A 19,782-nucleotide genomic window follows, 5' to 3' on the forward strand; every position below is an offset into this window, starting at 1 on the left:
CACGGTCCTTGCACCTGAAGGGGCTAGCAAGGCTGGGACCCTTACCCACACAGTTTTCCCAGACTTGTTTGGGTGGCGGTTATCAGTAGAATGAAAGCAACCTTTGTAGAATGACAACAGCCTTTCATGGCTTATCAAGAAATCTATAACTATTTACTGAGATTTGCTGTACCGAGAATTTGTCCTTCTGCTCTGTCTCTCCCTTAGAGATTAAGAGGAACAAAGAATACATTCCTCTTGACAGACCTCCTATTCAGTGTTTTGTGTATAAAAGGCATTGCATGGTTAATAAACTTGCTACAGTTCCTTGATTGATCTGTAGTCCTCCTGATCCCGCTCTCCTGTCTTTCTTTCTTAATTCCCACCTCCCTACCTCAGCCGGGTTCAACCTGTCAGGCTGGCACTGACAGTGTGGGTATTCCAGGCTCTATCATTTCTGTTGTCCCGCAGTCTTGCTTTGCCTCATGCCTCTGTGGATAACGTTTTATAATCATTTCTTTCTATTTTCTTCACTGTTTTAAAGGAGAGCATTCAAAGTTAATAGGAACCAAAACCTGGTGATGGGCAGAGGGATAGCCAGTAGGGACAGCCCTAAGGCATTACAAGTGACCTTATTCCTGCTTATCTGAGCTAAGAATGGTGCTGATGGTGATGTCTCTGAGGCTTTGGCCACCCAAAGATGCGCCCGAATCAAAGGACAGGGAAGGGACCCCGCTGGGTTTTCTCTCTAGTGAGGTCTCAGGCCTTGCCTTGCCCGCAGATCGCCCATTAGCACCAGGAGGGGAGCACACGCAGAGCACAGGTCTCGCCCTCCCCTCCTGGCCCACAGGGCCTGCTTCCCTGTCGGGTGACTTGCTGGGTTGCGGTGGGTGTTTCTGTTTTCTGAAGCAGCATAAGCTTTGAGGGCTGGCCTGGAGAGGGGGGTGGGGGTGGGGTGGCATCCCTTTGTCCCTGGGACTGGCCAGGAAGGTTCTGGGCCTAGGGCAACGGCCGCCCTGTGAACCTAGCCCACTTGTTCACCGCTTGTGTGCATTCTTTTTCAAAAGGAAGGAAGGAAGGAAGGAAGGAAGGAAGGAAGGAAGGAAGGAAGGAAGGAAGGAAGGAAGGAAGGAAGGAAGGAAGGAAGGAAGGAAGGAAGGTAGGTCGGCAGCCTCGTGCTTCCCCTCCCTCTCTGAGATCTCACATTCTGGTGTCACGGAGCTCATGGCAACAGCAAATCCTGGAGGGTCAGGAGCTCTGCCGGGAGTGGGAGCTATTCCAGAGGAGGAGCCACGGAAATGCCTTAACTGGAGCCCATCCCTACCCTGCTGAGGAGTGACTTGAGATGACTTGAGACTCTTGGTTTCTCCACTGGCCTCCCTGGCCTCCCCCGTCCTGCGTGGGTGTGGGAACGCTGTGCCGCATCCACTGCCCAGAGCTCCTCCTCCTCCCCTGGCAGTCTCTAATGGCAGTTTCAGTTGAAATGCCAGTGGAACATCTTTTGGGGATCTTTTCTACACATTTTATAAGCTTTACATATGAGAGGGTGTAGGTGGGCGGCCCTGGTCCCGTGGGCACTGGAGCCAGAACCTTGCTCCTCATGTTTGTTCCGGGCTCGGAGTGAGAGTGAGCTTGTTGCTACTGGCTTTCAGTTCCCATGCGTTTGCCTCCAGGACAACCCCAGTGCCTTCTGACAATGGCCCGGGTTTTCCCTATTTTCCGCCAGTTTTTCCCAAAGGAAACTCATTCCAAATACTTACCTTTTCCACTGGGGTCTTAAAGGAAAATGAAATTCTGGTTCATACTGTGGTCCCTTGGAACCTCAGATTTTTAATGCGATCACTTTCAAATTTAAAAGATCCAGATGGAAATATTTTTTACTACACTGGTAATAATTCTACACAGTACCCGAACTCTTAACCCTGTTACGTTTCAGTGTAAGTAGTGACTTTTTCTTTTCATGTCTTTGACCTGGTTTCCTTCCTGTAATACAGCCACTCAATTTTGTGAGGGGGGAATAATGCATGGTTTTTGTACAAACATGTTTCTCAGTGTGTTATTATTTCAGGAAAATGAAGAGAGGGAGTTTTGGGAGATTGGAGGAAATTGATCAAGAAGGCCTAACTCCTTCTTTTTCAGTGAATAAATGGATCATCACTTCTGGGGGTGAAAAATAATTGTTTAGTTAAAAAGTGGAAATTATTTAACAGATCAGATTTCTTCATTCAGAAATACTTATTAAGCATTTAAATTGATGAAAAAAACCCAGAAAGAAGAGATTGTATAAGAGCAAACTTTCTAGAATGATAGAAATACCCTATATTTTCTTTTAGGTGGTGTTCACAGGTCTATATAGTTGAAAAATTTATCAAATTGAACACTTAACACAAAGTTCAACAGGCTGAACACTAAGTTAAGCCTCGATATAAAATAAAATAAATTGAGCCAAGCATTATTTACACACCAAGGAGACAGTGGTGATGCAGACAAATAAGGCCCCTGCCCTTGTAGATCTTCTATTGTGATGCGAGGGGATATGATAGTTGGGTGTAGCCATTAAAGTTCATGTTTCCAAAGGATACTAAGGAATTGGAAAATGTTTCTGATATAATATTAAGTGAAAAATTATGATATACACTGTATGGTCTATATCATACGGTATCAATTTTGCTTTTTAAGTATTTAAAGCATATATGTATGTACATCAAAAAATTTTAAAAACACCCCAGAACATAGAAATGTAAAAAAAAAAAATGTTACTCTTGACTGGTGGGATTGAAAGTTACTTTTTTATATTTTTCTAAATTTTAAAAAATAAATCTTATTTTTTATAATCCTAAAATAAAAATATACTGTACAAAATATGCATTATACCTAACAATTACTAGGTGACAGTTTTTTCATCATAGTATCAAAAATATCTGTAATAGCACAACATATATCAAACAGGTTCACAGGAAATAGCTGGTCTTAAAAGTGTTTTTTTTTTAAGTTTTCTGTTTGATTTTTCTGTATTTTATATTTCTTCACTAAAATCAGCATTAATAAAGCAATTTCTAATTGAGCTTTATAGGCTGTATTATTTTCCTTTATAAAGCTTTTCTGTAGTTCAAATGAAGTTTATCATTAATAAGCAGGTTATACTAAAAGTGTTATATAAGTTGTTATTTTGTTGTCGGAGATAGTAGTACCTTTCATTACTTTACCAGTATATCACCGTTTTTCAACCAGTGTACGGTAAGAATTTTTGAAACACACAATAACTGACTATTTAGTCAGGAATACTGACCTTTTTCCTTAGATTGTAAACCCACCCTCCCCCACCCCCGCAAAACAAAACAAAACAAAAAAACTCCAGCAACTAACAATAGCTGTCCAGTGTGAATGAATCATCCAAAACTTTTTACTTAAAATCTACACTAAATACTGAATTGACTATTTAAAATTGTTAGATTTGCAGTGATATGAGAATGGAGTCAGGTCAGGTGTAGAATACATCTATTACTCAGGCAAGCTATCTGATGTGTTATTTTCTTTTTCAAAAGAAATGTGTGCATTTCACAAATATTTCTACTTCTTGAATCATTTAAATAACACGTGAAATTCTTTTTCCTTTCTAGTTTCCTGCCTGTGATGGTTCACATAATAAACACAATGAATTAACAGAAGATAATGTGGGCCCACTAATACTGAAGAAGAAAGAAATATAATAGTAATGAATTAGGATTGAATTGTGTGCTGTAAAATCTTATAATAATATCTTTTCATTTTTTGTGTATAGATCTTTCAAATGGTGGTCTTAATTACTACTACTGGTGGAGTAATTATTTCTGCCAATTTATTTTCTTGCTACACTACTGTTTATATTTGATACTTCATTTATTCAATCATTTAGAAATTAAATTGTGCAACCCTTTCATTCTGACTTCAAAGAATTAATGTATTTTCCTCCAATAAAACCAACACTTCTGATTTTAATTAATTGAGGAAATATCTAAGTCTGGGGAAATAGGTTCCAAACTATTTCTTTGAAAAACAATATTTTCGATAGAATATATAATTTACAATTTTCTTCCTACTCTATTAAACATATCTTTCAGTTTTCTTCTGTCTTGATCATTTGAAGGACTTGTTTCTTTTTCAGCCTTCCACACTCCATTCATTTGTCTAGTAAATATAAATATCCCAATTTCAGGGAAGATGTGAACTGGATATAAAATGTTCCAACAAGGAACACTTATTTACATTATAAAGTTTGTTTACTTTACAGGGGCTTGTTTGCCTCTGTTTAGGTATATTGTGTATATTGAGCTATTTGACTCACTGACAGGGTGGGGTGGGGTGGCAAGAACACTTATACCCAAACTGATGAGCTGCTGACATTTGAAGGTCAATGAGAAATAAACATATTAAAATAACAAGCAGTTCAGTGGTCAAAATTGCATTTTTCTCTTTATAGCAGTGTAAGCCAATAAAACAGAACACAAAAAGTTTGCAAAATAAACTTACTGGAGAAGCTTCAAAACTTTTGTAATTTTTTAGCCTAAGAGTCTATTTAGTTTCATCTTCTACTGTATTACAGTTCTTATATTATTAGCTATTCTAAGTCTGTCTATTAAAGGTAGAATCCAGTCCGCACACTATGCCATCATTATCAAAGTGGAGAAGGTACAGGAGGCAGATGTGTAACTCTTCTTCCAATCATAGAGTTATTAAGCATTTAATGTACCAGACACTGCACTAAGCATGGCACCTGCATTTTTAATTTATTAGATGTAATGTAAATAGGTTCTGTTGTGTGATCTTGACTTTCACATGACCAACAGCAGGAATTTTAAAGTTAGGGTTAGTAATGTAGTTGTGGTTTTGAGAAGTATTAGAAGGTATAAATCCAAAATTGTTATTGCTCTTTCCTTGCCTCTCCTGTGAGGAGGGACACATATAAAATTGTTCTCACTTTGGTTCTGGGTATTATTTCCCAAAAACTTCTCTTCAACAACCCTACAGGGGCTTCTCTGTCAGGTTAACCAATTATTTCCACACAGTTGATCACAAGCCTGGGAAATACCCTCCTCACCAAAAGCTTGAATAGCCTGGTCTGCATCATGAAGTGCTTTCTTTAAATGTTTCTTTGTAACTCAAAGCAAAATGTTTACACATGTCCTAGTGGTTCCTATACTTAGATTTCAAAGGAGATGAGAAAATTTCCTAAAAATGTAGAGACTAAAATGAAATTATCAATTTTAAATTTTGTCAAGTAAGAACATTTACAAAATTGAAAACTAATGATCTCGTAAAAGGTAATTTTAACACCCTGAAAGTAAGAGGGTATACTCTCAATAAAGTTTCCTTTCACATTTTCAATTCTTTAAATTTGTTGCCAAAACCAGTTTGGCTCAGTGGATAGAGCGTCGGCCTGCGGACTGAAGGGTCCCAGGTTCGATTCTGGTCAAGGGCATGTACCTGGGTTGCGAGCATATCCCCAGTGGGAGATGTGCAGGAGGCGGCTGATTGATGTTTCTCTCTCATCGATGTTTCTAACTCTCTATCTCTCTCCCTTCCTCTCTGTAAAAAATCAATAAAATATATTTAAAAAAAAAAAATTTGTTGAAGAGTTGTGCCCAAATATTTTTCCCACCTGTGCAAATTTTTCAGAAGCCTGGGGCTGCAGACAAGCTGTCGTTTTAATAACAACATTATGCATTATGATCAGTTGCTGTCACTTCCTCTTGTAAATTGACAGAATTCCATCATGTCTTCCTTAAAAAATAGATATCTAATAAGCAACTGCATCTAAATTGATACAACACAAGATAACTTTGCTCTTGAAATACATATCTTGGGTTTCTAAAACGTTCAAGAAACAGCTGTGTTGTTTATTGAAGTAGTCCTCACGTGATTATTTTGAGGACTACTACTTACCCAGGGAGCTACTCATTGCCTTACTCAGCAAATGATCACTACCAGTACATAAGGAGGTATTCAAAACTATTGAGCAGGCTTCAGGTATTAATGATTCATTCATTCATATGGATAATTAAGCAAGTTGTGTTATGAAAAGCACATTACAAATCAGCTTTGAATTCAATGCCTCATCTGATGATTCATTAAATTGCTTTTGTGTTTTGTTACCTAATTTGTTAATAAGTTTATGCAAAGCCAATGAAGCCATCTGCTGATCTATATAGTTCTACTTTCCTTACATAGTCCTTTAGAAACGTGCTTTTGAACTCTTCTGCAAAGAGAGCTTTACTCTTTCAAAACTCTGTTGTTCAACAGGATTCTTAAATTATTAAATTATGGTAGATATTTTATTTACTAGTGACCATAAGCATCTAACTAGTTGCACTCCATTCATTTAGACTGCAGTTGTGGCAGCATCACCAATCTGGGGAAAACCAGGAGAGATGTACTAGTAATGCGCATGTACTTATTCAGAAATGAATGCGTCAGGTCCCCATCTTCACAGTCTCCTTTTTCTTACGTCACACCTGATTCTAAGATGTTTGGTTATCTGATTTCTGCTGAACAAATCACAAGTATCTACAGGGTCCTGTGAGAGGTAGGGAAACAATAAAACATGTCACCTGACTGCACGGGAGGAGGAAACCAAAAAATAAATTTAATGTGAAAAGCCTATCACCTCAAGACCATTTAATAGAGGATCCTGCACACCAGTCCCATCAAAATATACAAGTCATGTTTGATGATGAATTTGAATCAAGAAAAGTAGGATATGATGTTTAAAATATGTTTATCTTATTTTAGAGAGAAAGGAAAGGAGAGGGAGGGAAACAGAGGGGGGTGGCGGGAAGAGAAAGAAAACATTGATCTGAGAAACACCAACTTGTTGCCTCCTGTACACACCGCAACCGGGGGGTTGGACCCACAACCTGGGTATGTGCCCTGACCAGGAATTCAACCGGTGACCTTTTGGTGCACAAGATGATACTCAACCAACAGAGCCACACTGGCCAGGCCAATACTATATGGCATTAAGCAGGTAGGATATGTGTTGTATTTGATGATTCCAGTTTCCACTTGAAATAGTTAAAAGCTCAGTGCTTAAAGAGGTACATTCTGGCCCTAGCTGTTTTGACTCAGTGGATAGAGCATCGGCCTGCAGACTTGAAGGGTCCAGAGGTTCGATTCTGGCCAAGGGCATATATCCAGGTTGCGGGCTCCGGGGGGGCGATGGGGGGGGGGGGGGAACGTGTGCAGGACATAGCAATCAATTATCTCTCTCATCATTTATGTTTCTATCTCTCCCTCTCCCTTCCTCTCTGAAATCAATAAAAAATATATTTAAAAAATAAAGTGGTATAACCTGGTTGAAAATTTGTGCAGGAAATAGCGTGACTTGTTCCTGAATGCTTGGAGACTTATCATAGGAAGTTTTTCCATTCAACTGAAACATGTTTCATTTCATGACTAATTCATTACAAAATTTAATTTGTTAAAGTATGAGGAGAACTAAATAAAGGAATGGTGATTTAAACCACATGAATTGTGTTAGGTGACCTCCTCCCCCTCAGAGAGGATTACAATCAAGTTTAAAAACCACTCAGCAGCAGTTCACTGACCGCCTCAGGGCCTGGCTGGCCCTTTGCACAGAGGCTGGAATGCAGAGGACTCCATGGCTGTTCTTTGGTTGGTTTGTTATTGTTTGAGCTGTGCTGCATCATCAGAGGTTGGGCTTTCGTTTGTCAGAAAAGTCTTTTACTAGAAGCTCACTTTAGTTTATCATGTTCACATGGTCTACTTTAACTTTTAACTTTTGCTCCAGTTTCATAAAGTCATGTAGCAAACATTATTTTAATATAAAAAGTAGGCAGTCCATATTAGGTGCTGTACTAGCAATTATATTAGTCAATTTTATATTAGTTATGGTCTTGAAAAGCATTGAAAATCTGTTAGAGGCATATTTATTTCAGTCAGAGGCCATCACTCTCCTTTGGTTTCAATGCTGATTGTTTGCTTACAAAGTATCTGTGACTCTGTTCTCAGAGCTCTGTTGTCAAACAGATCAGCCACAATGTTAACAGTTCCTGATCTCTGTTCTAAGGCTGTAATTTTCCAAAATAATGTAGAAAAGGGTAATAAATTGCATAATTACATAGATGAATCCTATACTAGTGAGAAAATAAAACTGTCAACAATTTACTAAATTTTTAAATGTCCTGTAATTTTTATTAATATTCACCATGCATTCCTCTGCATTGTCACATTAAAGATAGGCATCTCTAACATCCATTCAACAAATTTAAGAAACTCAAAACCTAGAAGTACAGAGTTTTCAACTATATTGAATGCTGTCAAGAAGTGAAATAAGATGAAAATAGAAAAATGTTCAATTTAAAATGCTGTGTGCAACTGCAAAGCAACACATCGGAAAATAGAGGAAATGCATAATTTCCTAGAAAAACATAAATGATGAAAAGTAACCCACGGTGAAATTTAAAATGTTAATAAAGCAATATCAAGTAAGAATGGAAAAATGATTTTTTTAAGTCCATAATTTAAAAAGCACTAGGGTTGCAAGAAAGATAATTCCAATGCCACTTAAATCTCAATTTTTTTAAAGGGAAAAAACTTCCCAGTTTTTTCATTTGGCTAGTATAGTATTAGTATAAAAAGCTGATAAACATAAGACAACACTCCCCCCACAGAGCAATGCCACTTACACACATCGATGAAAATACTAAATAAAATTGTGCACTGTAAAACAAACAATAAAAGTCTATACATGATGGGAAAGAGGAAGTCTTCCAAGAATTCAAGTGTTCTCATCTCTCTTTAATCCCTGCTACTACCACCCACTATACCATCCTAAATCTCAAAAGTGCCTTTTTCTCTATTCCCCTTGCAAAAGACTCCCAAAACCCACTTGCTTTCACCTAGATAGATGCTGACACCAATACATCACAGCAGCTAACCTTGGCTGTCCTGCCACAAGGATTTAGGGACAGTCCTCACTTATTTGGTCAAGCCTTAGCCTCAGATCTTCAACACCTCGACTGAACTCCCAGCATCCTCCTCCAATGTCCATGACCTTCTGCTATGCAGTCCTTCTCTAACTTCCTCACAACTACACACCCATACCCTTCTTAATTTCCTGGGTGAACGGGGCTACCGCACATACCCTCATAAAGCCCAGTTGTCCCGAACCACAGTCACCTACCTCGGTTTCACTCTCAACCCACAAAGCCAAGCCATTACCTTGAACTGTAAATGCCTCATCTCCTCCATGACTGTCCCCTCCTCTAGACAAGAGATACTCTCCATTCTTGGGCTTGCTGGGTACTTTTACTTCTGGGTTCCCAAGTTTAGTCTTCTCGCAAAACCCCTCTATGATGTGGCGAAGGGACCCCTCACTGAGCCTTTAGATCCCAAGACCAGCATTCTCAACCTCTATAATGCTCTGAAAACTGCTCTTACCTCAGCGCCCACCCTAACACTACCTGACCTATCCAAACCCTTCATTTTATACATGGATACATGGATAAGAGCATCATTCTTGGTCTCCTGGGCCAGAAATCGGGGCCAGACCTCAAGGTCATTGCCTATCTTTCTAAACAGACCCCACCATTAGGGGCTGGCCTGCCTGCCTCTGGGCTCTAGAAGTGCTGACCCTTCTGGCCCAGGAAAACCAGAACTTAGCTTCTCCCAGCCAATGATGGTCTATTCCCCACGTGCACTCTGAACTTACCTCCACCAAACCGCCCTCTTCCTTTCCCCTCCAGGCTCCAGCCCATTCACCTCACCCTCATGGAAGCTCCCCATATTACCTCATGCCGCAGTACCTCCCTGAACCCGGCTTCCTTACTCCTGCTTCCACCTTCAGATGACAATGAACAAAACTCATTCACAGACCTCCTAGATTTTAAGCAGCCTTATTTCCCACACATCATCAATGCACCTTTCCCCAAGGCAGCAGACACCTGGTTCATAGATGGCAGTGCCAATACACACAACGGGCAATGAGTGGCCAGTTATGCAAATGTCTCCAATACCCAGACTACATAATCAGGGGCCCTGTCCCCAGCCCCGCCTCCCAGAAGGCAGAACTTATAGCCCTTCCTCGAGCATTAACTCTAGCAACTGGACAGATTATCAACATCTATACCGACTCCCGCTATGCCTTTCACATCCTCCATTCACATGCTACAGTCTGGGAGGAGAAGGGCTTCCTGACAACCAGAGGGTTCCAATCACCAATGCCAATCTTATTCTCCAGCTCCTTCAGGCTGCAAGACGCCCTAAAGTGGAAGCAGTAATCCATTGTAAGGGGCATCAATGATACGGACTCAATGATACTGCCCTAGAGAACAACAAGGCAGACAGGGAGGCAAAAAGGTCAGACACACACCAGCGTCGGAATCCCAGCTATTAGCTATCCCCTCCTACTCCACTGAAGAAATCTCCGGACTCACACAGGCAGGAGCAGTTTGGGAAGGGTCCTGGCTCATCACCACAGGAATACTATCTTCCTACAACATACACCCCAAATCCTAACCCATATTCACAACTCCCTCCAGGTAGGATATAGGCTCCTCCTTAAATTCTTTCAATCCATAATCACTTGCCACCAGATGGCCACACACCTTAAGAACATAACCAGTCAATTTCACTTGCTCTCAAACCTCTCCCCAGGGTAACCTCAAAATGCCCCCATCTTTTCCCACTCACCTGGCCAGCCAGAGGACAGGTTCCCAGTCAAAATTGGCAGGTTGACTTCACACACATGCCCCCTGTAAGGCATTTCAAATAGCTACTAACCTTTGTAGACACTTTCTCTGGGTGAATAAAGGCCTTCCCCATCACCTCAGAAAAGGCTACTAAGGTAGTTAAGGCCCTTGCTGAACATCTCATTTCCCACTTTGGCCTGTCCACCTCCCTACAGTCAGATAATCATCCCGCCTTCATCTCTAAAGTCACCCAAGGCGAGGCCACTGCACTACAGGTCTGCTGGAGCTTAATATCCTTACCATCCTCAATCTTCTGGCAAGGTCGAGAAAATGAACTCAATCGTGAAACAATAGTTCACTAAACTAAGTCTTGACGTCCAAGAGACCTGAATCACCCCATTTCCCTTAGCCCTCGCATTTGATCAACCCCTTGAGCCGCAACATTCCTCAGCCCTTTTTAGCTTATGTATGGCAGACCCTTCCTACTTGGAAACGTCCCAATTGCCTCTAGCCCTTTGGGAGATAATCCCCCCACCCTCAATCTCACTGGCCATCTCCTTTGGCAGCATGCTGACCAGTTCTTCCCAGGCCTACCACTGACTCTTCCCTGATCCTCCACTAGAGCCGGGAGATTGGGTATTCCTCCAGGCATCCTACCACATGGGGACACTGAAGCCCAAGTGGACAGGCCCACACCAGGTACTGCTGACCACACCGACGGTAGCCAACTATGAGGATATCTATCCTGGGTCCACTCCTCCAAGTTGAAGCAAGCCCCTGCACCCCAGGCTCCACTGCCAGTCAGCTTGTATATGCAAGTCAGTCTTGGACTGACTCATCTCAAACTTACAAAAATTCCTGAGGAACCATAAGCCCCAGACCCCTATGAACCAGCTTCCCCCATCACCCTCACTGTCCTGTTTGTTCTGGTCCCTGTCTCTCAGTACCCACCCTGGCCAGACACCTCCATACCCAATGACCTATTACAGAACAATTCTATGATCTTATCCTATCCTTACTCAAAGAAGTCCCTTCTTTCAATCCCAGTACTGAAACACAGTTACTGACTTTCTTGTGAAATTGTTATCTTCAGGGAAGATTTCATAGACTTTTCCTGGGACCAAATAACCTCCTGCCTAGAAATAAACTCTGGGGATTAAGTTAACTAGAATTTAGCCTGGGAGGCCCTTACTCAACCTTTATTCTGGCTGGTAGTACTCCTCAGGATCTCCCTTGTCATTTTTGCTTTTCAAATGAGCCATTGCCTTATATCATCTGGTTGGAATTATGCACATCGCTGTTAAGAGTCTACAATGACCCACTAAGCCTTCTCCTCCTCTTATTCTGTATGCATGTCTACCCAAACCTCTTAAACATCTCCTAAGTCTTCACTATCTCTCTTGAACCATCAACCTAACACATCACCTCCTCAACACCACCAGCCCCATTCTCATGCCAGACTGCTGGCTCTGTCTTCCTCTCTCATCAACTTGCTACATAGCAACCCCAACCTCCTTACATGCATGAGCTGACTCCAGTCTATCCTTCCACTATAAGAAACATAGAGAGCCCCTGTTCTAACTCATGTGCCTCGATAAACTTTATAACTTCCAAATCATAGAAATGGCAAGAGGAAAACTCACAGGAAGAACCATTGTTACACCAGTCATATTTATAAATTTTTTGTTGTTGTTAATCCTCACCCAAAGATATTTTTTTCCATTGATTTTTAGAGACAATGGAGAGGGAGAGACACACAAAAAGAAACATTGATGTGAGGGAGACACATTGATTGACTGCCTCCCCCACACACCCAGCCAGGGCCGGGATCGAGCCTGTAATTGAGGTATGTGCCCTTGACTGGGAATCGAACCCAGGATCCTTCATTCTGAAGACCAATGCTCTATCCACTGAGCCAAGTTGACCAGGGCTCCAGTCATATTTAAACAATATAACTGAACACTCATCCAACAAATTCCCCATTTTAGGACCAGTAACGACCAACACTGTCCTAGCATATCAGGCACCTCTTTACATCAACAGAACATTCTCTACAGGAAAGGTTTTAGGATATCTTGATCAATGCTTATGAAACTTTACTCTCAACCTTCAGCCTTCCTCTGACTGGGCTGTTTTGTCACCCAAATAGCCCCTTTTCTGAAATCCGTTTGATTCTCAGTGTGGCTATCTCAGTGACCTTTCCAACGACCGATACATCTCAGTTCTATTTAGATAGATCCCTTCCCTCCGATGGCTATTTCCCATGGCAGAGTTACAATTCACAATTCCAATCTGTCACCGACTCCCCTCGCATGGCCTCACCCATTCTGAATTTTGGGTGGAGACTGAGAGGAAATATGTATTTTTTGAGAATACCACCACTGGGACTACGCAATTCAACCCCCAAAGGCCCTTTTCAGCCCCTTATGGGGGCAACCTTAGCTGGAACGTTCTTTGTTTGGGAAATGAGAACAACAAGGTTACTCACCTCTTCATCACTGAGAACAATTTCTGCTTAGAAAAGCAGGGAATCTCCTTTCTGTGCAGTACCAATACCTATCTCTGTCTCCCAGCTAACTGGACTAGGACCTGTACCCTAATCTATCTCACCCCTGAGATAGACATTGCCCCTAGTAACCAGTCCTTTAAGGTTCCTCTCACTGTTTATCCTCAAACCAAGAGGGGAATTGCCCCCCTTCCCCTCCTTGCTGGCCTAGGAATAGCTACAGGCCTAGGCACTGAGAGAGAGGGACTGGCAACCTCCCTTTTCTACTATCAGAGCCTGTCCAAAGAACTTGCAGATAGCTTAGAGGAAATTGCCCAAAGTATTGTTGTAGTACAGGACCAGATAGATTCACTGGCAGCAATTACCCTCCAAAATCAGAGAGGACTTAACCTCCTCACAGCTGAGAAAGGAGGGCTATGCCTATTCCTAGAAGAAGAATGCTGTTTTTAAGCCAATCAGTCTGGCACAGTAAGGGAGGGGACCAAGAAGCTAGTTGATAGGAACTCAAAAGTCCGACAACTTTCAGAATCCTGGGCACCTGGCTACAGAATCTTAACTGGACCTCCTGGCTTATACCTCTAGTTGGACCTCTCTTACTGCACTTCCTGGTACTCATCTTTGGCCCATGCATCCTAAGAACCCTTTCCTCCTTCCACAAAAACTGCATTCAGCAACTAACGCGTGTCCCAAAATTCATGCAAGAAGTAATTTTGATAGAAAACACAGATTTATAATTGTAAATTTTTTATTGATTCATAAAGTATACAGTATAGGGTTATGTATGGAATAGCATATCAGGTAAATGGATTATCATGTCGCGATAGCGATCACCATTAACTGTTATTGCCTGAACAGCCGCATTTTCAAAGAAGAATGGTCCGATGATGCCTCCAGCCCCAAATCCGCACCAAACAGTGACACGTTGTGAATGCATTTGTTTCTCAACAATCACTTCTGGATTTTCTGAACCCCAAATGTGACAATTTTGTCGATTAACCAAGCCATCCACAACGTGTAACTGTTTGGTGCGGATTTGGGGCTGGAGGCATCATCGGACCATTCTTCTTTGAAAATGTGGCTTCTCGGGCAATAACAGTTAATGGTGCTCGCTATCGCGACATGATAATCCATTCACCCGATACATAACCTTATACTGTATACTTTATGAATCAATAAAAAATTTACAATTTTAAATTATAAACCTGTGTTTCCTATCAAAATTACTTCTTGCGTGAATTTTGGGACACCCTTTACCAATAGATCCATAGGGGAAATGATGCTATTTCAGACCTACACTAGAGAGCATCCCCTCCCTCAATAGCCAATTAATTAGGGACATCTCTACATCCCACCTAAGCTTGAAGAAATTACAGAGGAACAACCCCAGCTGGCAGGAACCCCAGCTTATAGGAACCCCAACTTACAGGAAAAAAAGAGAGAGAGGCTGGAATATTAGGCACATCCTTACATTATGCCCCAGTTGGGGCTCTTGCTTCTCCCAGCGGTTTCCTGTTATTTTCGTTATAGGTTAACAGCCTTCAGTTTCCAGTAGACCACCTCACTTAGTTTCCAGTGAACCGCCTACACCTGGCCCCCACCTGCACCTAGTTCAACCAGCTCTCTGGCCTTTACAGGAGACACACATATCCCACTCCCCCTACTCTGCCCCGCTGATGCCATTTGGGTCTCAGCTCTTCTGCTCGAAGGTGTAACAATCCTTTATGATAAAAGCCCAGTGACCAGAACAACCAGAGACCAGAACCACCTCAGCTCCTCCCTGGGCTGGCCCCGCCCCCCAGCAAATGGTTAGGGGTGATCAGCTAGGCAGGCGAATGGTTAGGGGTGATCAGTTAGGCAGGCGAGCAGTTAGGGGCAATCAGGTAGGCAGGTAAACAGTTAGGGGCGATCAGGTAGGCAGATGAGTGTTAGGGGCAATCAGGTAGGCAGGCGAGTGGTTAGGTGAGATCAGGTAGGCAGGCGAGTGGTTAGGAGCGATGAGGCAAGCAGGCAGAGCCCCGCAATCAATCACCTCAAAGAGGGAGACCCAGGCCACAGCCTGTGGGAGGGACACTGGGCAGCTGCGGTGGGAGGTGCTGGCAGTGGTGGATGCTGCAAGCCAGGGCTGGCGCCACAGCGTCTCCTGACTGGGCATGGTGCCTGCAGCCTGGCCCATGCCCCAGGGTTGCAGCCTCCTGCTGTGGCTTCTGCAGGGCTGGACTGCCACTCCTCCTGCTATGATGCCTGGGCAGATCCCAGACCCTTCCATGACTGTGGGCTCTCAGCCAGGGCTTGGCCCCCTAACCGGACTCCCCAGCTCAGCCCTGACTGCAGAGGAGCTGAAATACGCTGACATCCACAACACTGGGGCCGTGATCGCCCCTTTGCACTTCCTGGAGGTGAAACTTGGCAAGAGGCCTCAACCTGTGAAAAATGAGGTAGACGAGGAAGAGGAGCAGAGGAAAAGGCACAGGGAAAAGAACAAAGTGGCGGCAGCCGCCGTGCCGGAACAAGATGAAGTAGCGAAGGGAGTTTCTGCAGCGGGAATCTGAGTGGCTGGAGCTCATGAATGCGGAGCTGAAAGCCCAGATGGAGGAGTTGAAGCAGGAGTGGTAGCAGCTCATCCTGATGCTCAACTGGCATCGTCAGGACCAGCAGCGTTAAGACCCCCAACTCAGAAGGCAACCCACTGCTGGAGCAGCTGGAGAAGAAGTGACCATGGGCTGGGAGTAGGAAGTGGAGGAGGAAGAGAAGGAGGAGATGCGGAGAGGGAGGAGGAAGAGGAGGGTCCCAGAGGGCTCTTCCTTGCTGTATGAAAAACTCTACTATGAGGCTCAGCGCAGCCACCATTGGCCAGACTTTCTTTGTGAAACTCAGATCAGCCACACCAGGGGAAGAAACCCAGGCTGATGAAACCCAGGACCAAGTGATGAGACCAAAGTAGTCCTGAGGGGGGGCGGGGGGGGGGGGTTGTTCTGCCTGGGGTCAGGCTTGCAGGAGGCAGGACAGAGGCTCTGGGCCAGAGAGACACCCAACCAGGCATCTGTGGGCACTTCTCTCAGCCTCTCCGCCAGGGCACCCACCCAAAGGACCTCTGAACAGCCAGGAAAAGCCATGAGTTGCAACCAAAAGTAGGCTGAATATGGAACTGACCCTGACCCTGACCCTGACCCTGATCCTGATGCAAGGCTGGAGAAGGGCACAGTGCCAGGCCCTGCTGTACCCACAGTGGTCCATCTCAGTCCTGCCCAGAGTGGCAGCCAGGGCACACACTCACCGGCCCTGCTGGAGTTTCTGTGGGCACGAGGTCCAGGTGCCCTTCCAAAGCACATACTCACTAAATATTTACAGACTGGCTGTCCTGGCAGGGCTTTCAACTGCACATGTTTTTCATACTTTCTTTAAAAAAAAGAATACATTTTACAAAAAAAAAGGTTTTATACAAGCAATATGTAAATTGATTGCTATAATCACTCGATGTGATACAGTATAAATATGCTGTGGTTTGTTATTATGAACAGATATTCAGCAGTTATGGCCATTGCATGTAACTTCTAAGTACTGTAGCCTCTGGGTATTGGGGGTGGCAGGGGCGGGGTGCGATGCATTTCCATCCTGGTAAACCCTTCATAGTACTCAGCTCTGTACCGCTCAGTATACATTACTGTTACTAAAAAAAAAAAAAAAAGGAAAGAAAGAAAGAGGGAGGCCCAGGCCTCCAGCTGGCGATGCTGTGCAGGTGTGCAGCTGGCCAGCAATAGCCCACAGAGGGAGGCCCAGGCCAGCCAAGCCATAATACCCCATGTCTGTCACCTATAGATGGAGGCGACTGGTTGCGGGGGAGTTGGCGGGCAGTGTTGCACAGATGGCAAGCAGTGGCAGTGGTGGGATGGGGCCAGCTGCCTGCAGCCAGGGGAAGGAAAGCCCTGGTAGGCCCTAATCTCAAGCCAGGCCTAGGGACCCTACCCGAGGGGTCCCGGATTGTGAGAGAGTGAAGGCTGGGCTGAGTTCAAAACCACACTTTTAAGGTCTTTCAATAATATTTAGAAACTGCTGGTAAACTTAATGAGATCTACAAGAAATCTAATGAGACCCTCGATGTTGTGATAAAGAACCAACTAGAAATTAAGCATACACTGACTGAAATAACGAATATTATACAGAGATCCAACAACAGACTAGAGGAGCGCAAGAATCAAGTCAAAGATTTGAAATGCGAAGAAGCAAAAAACACCCAACTGGAAAAGAAAAATGAAAAAAGAATCCGAAAATACGAAGATAGTGTAAGGAGCCTCTGGGACAGCTTCAAGCGCACCAACATCCGAATTATAGGGGTGCCAGAAGATGAGAGAGAGCAAGATGTTGAAAACCTATTTGAAGGCATAATGACAGAAAACTTGCCCTACCTGGTGAAAGAAATAGACTTACAGGTCCAGGAAGCGCAGAGAACCCCAAACAAAAGGAATCCAAAGAGGACCACACCAAGACACATCATAATTAAAATGCCAAGAGCAAAAGACAAAGAGAGAATCTTAAAAGCAGCAAGAGAAAGAAACTCAGTTATCTACAAGGGAATACCCATACGACTGTCAGCTGATTTCTCAACAGAAACTTTGCAGGCCAGAAGGGAGTGACAAGAAATATTCAAAGTGATGAATACCAAGAACCTACAACCAAGATTACTTTATCCAGAAAAGCTATCATTCAGAATTGAAGGTCAGATAAAGAGCTTCACAGATAAGGAAAAGCTAAAGGAATTCATCACCACCAAACCAGTATTATACGAAATGCTGAAAGGTATCCTTTAAGAAGAGGAGGAAGAAGAAAAAGGTAAAGATACAAATTATGAACAACAAATATGCATCTATCAACAAGTGAATGTAAGAATCAAGTGAATAAATAATCTGATGAACAGAATGAAGTGGTGATTATAATAGAATCAGGGACATAGAAAGGGAATGGACTGACTATTCTTGGGGGGGAAAGGGATGTGGGAGATGCGGGAAGAGACTGGACAAAAATCATACACCTATGGATGAGGACAGTGTGTGGGGAGTGAGGGCAGAGGGTGGGGTGGGAACTGGGAGGAGGGGAGTTATGAGGGGGGGGAGAGGAACAAATGTAATAATCTGAATGAAGATTTAATTTAAAAATAAAAATAAAAAAATAAAAATAAAAATAAAATGAATAAAAAATCTGATGAACAGAATAAACTGATGAATGTAATAGAATCAGGGGCATGGAAATGGAGTGGACTGACAATTCTCTGGGGGAAGGGGAGGTGGGGGGGGTGCAGTAAGAGATGGGACAAAGATCTTATATGCATGTACACAGTACCTATGGACATGGACAGTGGGGGGACAAGGGCCTGGGGTGGGGTAGGAACCAGGTGGAGGGGAGCTATGGGGGGGAAAAGAGGGACATCTGTAATAATCTGAACAATAAAATTTTTTTTTTAAAAGTAAAAACTCTCTAATAAGATATACTGATCCTAAAATTGTAGATACCTAATAACACAGCCCCCAAATAAAGTTAATTAAATTACAGTAATTTAATTAGAAGGAAAAATTGTAGAGATAATTTTAAAAAAGATCAATGGTTGCAATTCAATTTCAATACAAAATGGAAGGAGAGAGGAATGTGTATGGCATAGAAGGGATCCACTGGGGGATCTTTAGGTAACCTCTTGTTTAATTTTGATGGCTTGATTTAAGTAGACAAGTGCAGTTTGTGCATGGTATCCAACATGCAGTGGAGAAAGAATGATGGCTTGGGCTCAGGCACCTCAGGGATGAGGATCTGGGTCTGTCCACCAGATAAGTGATAGCTGAGGGTGAGAGGAATGTAGACCAGACAGCACATGGATAGCAGAGGAGGGAGACGATCAGTTGAGGGTGCAAGACCAGCTGCTGAGCTAGCTAAGGCACTGTAGTTCATTCCACTAACGTTCTCTCATAAATTTCCCCAGCAAAAGAAACCAACCAGAACCCTAGAGGAGCTTTTCTTAGATGCAGTGAAATCATATGAAACAATAGACAAAAATGACAGAAGGGATGGACAGCAGTGTATTCTGTGGTGTATATAAAATTGAGGCACTCATTCCCCTGCCATCGTCAAGTGTTCTCTGTTGAGAGCTCATAACCAAGTCCCTCAGATAAAAGGAACTGTGTCGCCCAAATTACACTTCCTCCCAAGGACAGTACATATCCAATGGCTACTTGATAGGAGTTTATATTAATTGTTGCCAACAGACTTTTAAGTAATATGTTGTGAGTGAAAGAAAAATTGAGTTAGATGAGATGTTGGGGAACTGTTGGTAAGCAGACAGGAAATAATGATCATGTGGTCAGTGGGGGTCACTGAAATTCAGAGGGTTATTCAAGCAAAAAGCAACTGAGATAGGTGCCTATTCTGTATTAGGAAGCAATTCAACCTGATGGATTACTTTAAACGTTCCAAGGGTATTTACAGATTTATTTTGTTCTTGAAATATGTAAATACTAAGAACACATTCTATTTTACATTTTTTATTAAATTAACTTTGTAATAAAAATCATAGAAAAGCTCTGTAATCAAATCACATGTTTATTCAGTCCTTGCTTCTATGTAGTC

At 42.8% G+C, this 19,782-nt stretch overlaps 1 pseudogene; it reads left to right on the forward strand.

Annotated features, from left to right (window-relative positions):
• Positions 1-15,380: 15,380 nt before the first annotated feature.
• On the forward strand, positions 15,381-15,886 carry LOC118658233 (annotated as a pseudogene).
• The last annotated feature ends 3,896 nt before the right edge of the window (positions 15,887-19,782 follow it).

Source organism: Myotis myotis, unplaced genomic scaffold, assembly GCF_014108235.1.
Source record: "Myotis myotis isolate mMyoMyo1 unplaced genomic scaffold, mMyoMyo1.p scaffold_m19_p_1, whole genome shotgun sequence".
Classification (NCBI taxonomy): Eukaryota; Metazoa; Chordata; class Mammalia; order Chiroptera; family Vespertilionidae; genus Myotis; species Myotis myotis.